The sequence below is a fragment of the Rissa tridactyla genome, chromosome 1 (assembly GCF_028500815.1).
Source record: "Rissa tridactyla isolate bRisTri1 chromosome 1, bRisTri1.patW.cur.20221130, whole genome shotgun sequence".
Classification (NCBI taxonomy): Eukaryota; Metazoa; Chordata; class Aves; order Charadriiformes; family Laridae; genus Rissa; species Rissa tridactyla.
In genome coordinates this window covers 217,569,508-217,577,599 of record NC_071466.1, presented here as the reverse complement: position 1 = coordinate 217,577,599, position 8,092 = coordinate 217,569,508, and positions in this window count along the sequence as shown.

Genomic DNA, 8,092 nt, shown 5'->3' with positions numbered 1-8,092 from the left:
GGTTTGTTTGACCTCTTTGGTAGCCTGTTATGTTTGGTTACTGAATGGGATCACCTGGCCAAACTGGATTCAGAGCACAAAAGGCAAGATGTAGGGAGTTGTCATTGGACTCAGCTCCCTCTTGCCTTGGCAGATGTTTATTGATCCTTATCTATGCAGAGATGACTTGGGGGGAGCTGTGGAAATGGCTCAGCCCGGGGTGGTCTCAACACGGCATTATAATAAGAACCCACTGCATTACAATGAGAACATGAGAACGGAAACCCGAATGGTGCCTTTAACAAACAAAACGCCCTAAGTCACCGTCCCATCCCACCGCTATTCAGTGAGTGTGACACCAGACATCACAAAATAAACGTTGCTACCTAAGGGGCCATCAAACCACCAGAGATAACCATCCCAGATAGTGCAATCCATTCCGGCACAATCCTGCCCAGTCATTGAAACAGGATATTTAAGTCCCAAGTTTTGGGAAGAAAAATGGGGAGTCTTCCAAAGATACAGCTGGCCCGTAGGAGATTCTTCCCCCCCTTGTCCAGGACACTGTGCAAGGTAGTTTCCCGGGACCGAGTGGCCTTGCCAGAGAGAGAGGGAAAGTGATTTAATAACATAGGTATGGTTTCTAGCATGCTCTAAAATCGTGATTTCTGCACTCGCTTAAGGTATTCATATCTAGCACGCTGGTGGTTTGTTTTGTTACTTTTTGGGATCACTCGTTAGGTGGTAATAGTGTATTCCATGAGCTGTTTTTGGTTTGGTTTTTTTTTTTCCTTAAATTGCAATAGTGCATTCTTCCATTGTATCCATAAAGACTTGCAATAGTGGCGTATCAGACCTCGGAGTGAAGTCCAAATAAATTGTTAATTTGAACCTCTCAGTGAAGTCTTTCTCTCCACCACAGTTACTCCTGCTGGTATGCCCAGAAGAACTGTAGAGCTCTCTTTGAAGGTGTCATGGTCAGAGAATTAAAAGTTTATGTAAAGACTTAGAATCATAGAGTCATAGAATTGTTAGGGTTGGAAGGGACCTTAAAGATCATGCAGTTCCAACCCCCCTGCCATGGGCAGGGACACCTCCCACTAGATTGGGTTGCTCAGAGCCCCATCCAGCCTGGCCTTAAAAACTTCCAGGGATGGGGCTTCCACCACCTCTCTGGGCAACCTGTTCCAGTGTCTCACCACCCTCATGGTGAAGAACTTCTTCCTAACGTCCAATCTGAATCGACCCCTCTCTAGTTTCAATCCATTCCCTCTAGTCCTACCATTACCCGACATCCTAAAATGTCCCTCCCCAGCTTTCTTGTAGGCCCCCTTAAGATCCTGGTAGGCCACTAGAAGGTCTCCTCGGGGCCTTCTTTTCTCCAGACTGAACAACCCCAACTCTCTCAGTCTGTCCTCATAGGAGAGGTGCTCCAGCCCTCTGATCATCCTCGTGGCCCTTCTCTGGACACGTTCCAGCACGTCCACATCTCTCTTGTAGCAGGGGCTCCAGAACTGGACACAGTACTCCAGGTGGGGTCTCACAAGGGTGGAGTAGCGGGGGAGAATCACCTCCCTCGACCTGCTGGCCACCCTTCTCCTGATGCAGCCCAGGATACCATTGGCTTTCTGGGCTGCTAGTGCACACTGACAGCTCATGTTGAGCGCCTCATCCACCAGCCCCCCCAAGTCCTTTTCTTCAGGGCTGCTCTCCAGCCAGTCACTGCCCAGCCCATATCGGTGCTTGGGATTGCCCTGACACAGATGGAGGACCTTGCACTTGGTCTTGTTGAACTTCACGAGGCTGGCATGTGCCCACCTCTCCAGCCTGTCAGGGTCCGCCTGGATGGCATCCCTTCCCTCCAGCGTGTCAGCCGCCCCACACAGCTTGGTGTTGTTGGCAACTTGCTGAGGGTGCACTCAATGCCACTGTCCATGTCGCTGACGAAGATGGCTTAAGGAATGGGTTCAAGCTGCAACAGGGGAGGTTTAGGCTGGACATTAGGAAAAAATTTTTCACAGAAAGAGTGGTCAGACACTGGAATAGGCTGCCCAGGGAGGTGGTGGAGTCACCGTCCCTGAATGTGTTTAAGTAGTTTAGATGTGGTGTTGGGGGATAGGGTGTAGCGGAGAACTTTGTAGAGTGGGGTTGGTGGTTGGACACAATGATCCCAAGGGTCTTTTCCAACCTAAATGATTCTATGATTCTATGATTCTATGTTAAACAAGACCGGTCCCAGTACTGATCCTTGAGGGACTCCACTTGTCACTGGCCTCCACTTGGACATGGACCCATTGACAGCCACTCTTTGGGTGTGGCCATCAAGCCAGTTCTTTATCCACTGAATTGTCAGTCCATCAAACCCATATTTTATCAGCTTGGAGATCAGGATGTCATGTGGGACAGTGTCAAAGGCTTTGCTCAGGTCCAGGTAAATGACGCCAGTTGCTCTCCCCTTGTCTATTGATGTTGTGACCTTCTCATAGAAGGCCACCAGGTTTGTCAGGCACGATTTGCCCTTGGTGAAGCCATGTTGATTGTACCCAATCACATCTTCGTTATTCTTCTGCCTCAGCAGTGCCTCCAGGAGGATCTGCTCCATAATCTTACCAGGCACAGAGGTGAGACTGACTGGCCTATAGTTCCCTGGTTCCTCCTTCTTTCCCTTTTTGAAAATGGGGATTATGTTTCCCCTTTTCCAGTCAGTGGGGACCTCACCAGACTGCCACGACTTTTGAAATATAATAGAGAGCAGTTTAGGAACCTCATCCACCCATTCCTTCAGTACCCGTGGGTGTATCCCATCGGGTCCCATGGACTTGTTCACTTTCAGGTTCATCAGATGGTCACGAACCTGATCTTCACTTAGGATGGGCAGTTCTGTCTGACCCCTGCCATTATCTTCTGTGACTCCGGGAGTGTGGCTGGAGCCCTTGCCAGTGAAGACTGAGGAAAAGAAGTCGTTGAGGACCTCGGCCTTCTCCATATCACTTGTCACCAGTTCTTCTGTTTCCTTTCTGAGGGGGCCCACACCTTCCCTAGTCTTCTTCTTACCATTAATGTACATATAGAAATTTTTGCTGGGCTCCTAAGAAGAAGCCTGGACTTCTGGGCTCCTCAGAAGGGATGGGAGCAGGCAGCTGGCTCAGGAATGGCTGCTCCTCAGCACCACGAAGGTTGAGCCCTTTTGGTTTAATCCAGGTGGACAGAAAGAGGTTTGTTCTCACTCATGTCTGCTCTGCTCCTTTTTCTGTCAAGAAAGATCAAACCAAAGAGCAAGGAAGTGCATGAAGTGCAAAGTCAGGAGCTTCTTGACCCAAAGGTCTACTTTATTCTACAACACCGTCAAGGTGTATGTTGTCTCCCATAAATCTGTCTTGTCACATCCTTCACTCGACTCAAGCAAAACTCATGATCTTGCAGCAAGACAACAAAATTTTGCCCCATCTTTCAAGAATAGGGGAAAGTCTTCAAAAATATCACAGCAAATACCATCTTCAGCTCTACACAGATGCAGGAATCCTCCAGCATGATGTTATGTGTGTGGTTTCTCTGAGATAGTTTCTCTCGTGCTTTCCAAGTCTGCGGGTGACGGACAGACTGTGATTAACTGCTGAGGATTATTCCTCCCAGAGAAACACCTGATTGAGTCTTCTCCCTCAAAATCTTCCCTCTAACCTTCCCAGCATATGCTTATCTGGATAGGCCAGCACATTTTCCGAGCCTACCGGTCCGTCAAGAGTCTCCCATCTCTTTGAGGAAATCCCAAATAACTCCCTGCTTCATGACGTGCTGTCGTGGTTTAGCCTCAGACGGCAACAAAGAACCACGTGTCGCTCGCTCGTGCCTTCCTAACACAGGAAGAATCGTAAGAAAAGGCAAGACTCTTGGGTTGAGACAAAGGCAGTTTAACAGAACAGCAAAGGGAACAGGCAAACAACAACAACAACAACACGGATAGGGGAATATACAAACGCGATTACGGAACCGCCGCTCCCTCGCCGCTCGCCGCTCGCCGGCCGGACCCGGGCCGCCCCAGCCCGCTTTTAAGCAGCAACTTCCTGCCCCCTCCCCCGGCAGCTCAGGGTGGGCGTGGCTCACATGGCATGGAATACCAGGAAAAGTTAACCCTATCCCCACCGGAACCAGGACATTATCCACCCCTTATTCCATACCATCTATGCCATGCCCAGCAGGTTCCAATGAATTGCCACCACTTTCCCCTGTTATATATATATATATACACACACATATAATGCCCTTAGTTTATGGGTCATCCCTCCAAAGTATCCGTTGAGTTCTTTTAATCCACGGCTTTGGGCTCCATCTGTTAGAACAGTCTCTCAGGGCAGGTGAGATGCTGGGTGGTGCTGGTCTGTTGCATGCTGTATTTTTTCGGAGCTTGTGACTGGTGCACCTGGTGTGGCTCATGCACGCAGTCCGTGGGCTGAAGATGTAGATCTTGAGGAAACTGCTGGGCGCCGGCTGCTGAGATCAGTTCTTATCCCATCATCCCTGTGCCTTACTTGTAGTACAACTGATAGCAATTATAGCAATGAGGACATACAGTGACGGTGTTACTTAGCAATTAACAGCACACAATCTGATTCATTGGCTATTCTCGCCCAAAATCAGATCTCCATGAGGTACACATCGGACTTCCCCATCCTTCCGCATCACCCACCAAGTGCACCCAGGTCCTTGGGCAAAAGCAATCCCACGGGTGGGTTTGCCTTTGCCTGAGGCAGGACTAACCCAGACTGTCTTCCCTAGCATATTCTTCATGTGCACTACGGGGACTTTATCCCCTTCTACAGTACGTGGAAACTTTGATTGGGCAGGGCCAGCCCGATTGTTAGATCCCCTGGTGTTAACTAGCCAGGTAGCTTTTGCTAAATGCGTATCCCAGTGTTTGAAAGTCCCACCACCCATTGCTCTCAGTGTAGTTTTTAACAGTCCATTGTATCGTTCTATCTTCCCAGAGGCTGGGGCGTGATAGGGGATGTGATACACCCACTCGATACCATGCTCTTTGGCCCAGGTGTCTATGAGGCTGTTTCGGAAATGAGTCCCATTGTCCGACTCAATTCTCTCTGGGGTACCATGTCGCCACAGGACTTGCTTTTCAAGGCCCAGGATAGTGTTCCGGGCAGTGGCATGGGGCACAGGGTATGTTTCCAGCCATCCAGTGGTTGCTTCCACCATTGTGAGCACATAGCGCTTGCCTTGACGGGTTTGTGGCAGTGTGATATAATCAATCTGCCAGGCCTCCCCATATTTGTATTTCAGCCATCGCCCTCCATACCAAAGAGGCTTCAAACGCTTGGCTTGTTTGATCGCAGCGCATGTCTCACATTCATGGATGACCTGTGCAATAGTGTCCATGGTCAAGTCCACCCCTCGGTCACGAGCCCATCTATATGTCGCATCTCTCCCTTGATGGCCTGAGGAGTCATGGGCCCACCGAGCTATGAATAGTTCACCCTTATGTTGCCAGTCCAGATCCACCTGAGCCACTTCAATCCTAGCGGCCCGATCCACCTGCTGGTTGTTCTGATGTTCCTCCGTGGCCCGATTCTTCGGTACGTGGGCATCTACATGGCGTACTTTCACAACCAGATTCTCTATCCGGGCAGCAATATCTTGCCATAGGTCAGCAGCCCAGATGGGTTTGCCTCTGCGCTGCCAGTTGCCCTGCTTCCACTGCTGTAACCACCCCCAGAGAGCATTTGCCACCATCCATGAGTCAGTGTAGAGATAAAGTACTGGCCATTTTTCTCGCTCAGCAATGTCCAAAGCCAGCTGAATAGCCTTCACCTCTGCAAACTGGCTCGATTCACCCTGTCCCTCACTGGCTTCTGCAACCCGTCGTGTAGGACTCCACACAGCAGCCTTCCACTTTCGATGCTTTCCCACAATACGGCAGGACCCATCAGTGAACAAGGCATATTTCTTCTCATTTTCTGGCAGTTTATTATATGGTGGGGCCTCTTCTGCACGCGTCACCTCCTCCTCTGGTGACATTCCGAAATCCTTGCCTTCTGGCCAGTCCATGATCACTTCCAGAATTCCTGGGCGACTGGGGTTTCCCATTCGAGTTCGCTGCGTGATCAGTGCAATCCACTTACTCCATGTAGCATCGGTTGCATGATGTGTGGTGGGGACCCTTTCTTTGAACATCCAACCCAGCACCGGCAGTCGAGGTGCTAAGAGGAGCTGTGCTTCTGTACCAACTACTTCCGAAGCAGCTCGAACCCCTTCATATGCTGCCAATATCTCTTTTTCTGTTGGAGTGTAGCGGGCTTCGGATCCTCTGTATCCACGACTCCAAAACCCTAGGGGTCGACCTCGAGTCTCCCCTGGTGCTTTCTGCCAGAGGCTCCAGGTAGGGCCGTTCTCCCCGGCTGCGGTGTAGAGCACATTTTTAACATCTTGTCCTGCCCGGACTGGCCCCAGGGCCACTGCATGGACTATTTCCTGTTTGATTTGTTCAAAAGCTTGTCGTTGCTCAGGACCCCATTTAAAATCATTCTTCTTCCGGGTTACGTGCCCATTAGTGACATGCTTTTTCTTGTGTTTGTTGGAAAAACGTGTTGTCTTTTCATTGCCGTTGAACTCTGGTGTTTGCTGACGGTGTATTCATGCAGCGTACACCTCCCGCGGTAAAGCACAATTAAGATTTTCATTTTCAGGTTTGACTTATTCTTGTGTTTGGTTTGGGGTTTGGTTTTTTTTTTGGCTACTTTGGTATCTTGCAGCTTCCCAAGAAACCAACTTTTTGTTGGAGTTGTGATGACAAACATTTAAATAAGCTCTAGTGGCACTGGGGAATCAGCACTCAAGTTGTTAAAACAACCAACCAACCCCCGATAAAAGCCTCTAACAAAACCCAGCTTGTTTTCTGGTGTTTTCACAATGGTGTTAAAACCACCCACCGCACTGGCAGCTACAAGGTCCGCTCAGGAAATGAGTCAAAGACGACAAGAACGTGACAAAGTACAGATGAGCATTTTCAGTGGTGAGCAAGCGATTTTTTTATTTTTTTTTTCAAGTCTCTCTGCCATTTCCCCCCCCCCACTTTTTTTAAAATCATTAGTGAGGCAGTTATTCAAAAGGAACAGCTGTGCTGCTTACCCTATATTTTTGCAATGTAAACCTGACAATCTCTGAAGATAGAGTCTAAACATTAATTATTAGTTCTTACCGGGCACAAGAGTGGAGCCAAGAGGTACAACCTCTTTCTATAACCAAAATGTTACTGTTTGATCGTGTCAAAACAAGACTGTGCGTACGATACCGTGCAGATCTCCTAAACAGAGTAACTTTTTCTTCTCTTGCAGTAATCAGTCCTGTAGTAATTAAATGGAGGGAGCGTTTGCAATTGAGCTGATACCGGCTTATGTGAGGCGAGAGTTGGTCGTACCACTCGTATTTCAGACTATCTGCAGATGCGGGCACGTGATCCTGTTCAGCTCAGTGATATTCACAGTGGATTATGTTCTCATAGTTGGAAATGTAGATTGTACCCGTGATCCTCCTCCACAACCGCTTCTTTCCCACTTTGACTGTACTATTTCCAACCTCTAACCTATCTCCTTCCGTGGAATCCTGTGTTCTCCCTACAGAAGAGCCAGGTGAGGCTGAAGGGGTGCTGGCTGGTCTCAGAGAACAACTTCTCTCCTGCCGTGGGCCACATCAGCCCATTCAGTGATGCTTCATCCCCTCCATCAGGAGAGACACGGAGCTGTTGGAGCGGGGCCAGAGGAGGCCCCGGAGATGCTGGGAGGGCTGGAGCCCCTCTGCTGTGGGGACAGGCTGAGAGAGCTGGGGGGGTTCAGCCTGGAGAAGAGAAGGCGCCGGGGAGACCTTCCAGCCCCTGCCAGTCCCTAATGGGGCTCCAGGAAAGCTGGGGAGGGACTCTGACTCAGGGAGGGGAGCCACGGGATGAGGGGGAAGGGTTTTAAACGGAAAGAGGGAGATTTGGATGAGATCTGAGGCAGAAATTCTTTGCTGTGAGGGGGGTGAGCCCCTGGGCCAGGTTGCCCAGAGAAGCTGTGGCTGCCCCATCCCTGGAGGGGTTCAAGGCCAGGTTGGACGGGGCTTGGAGCAACCT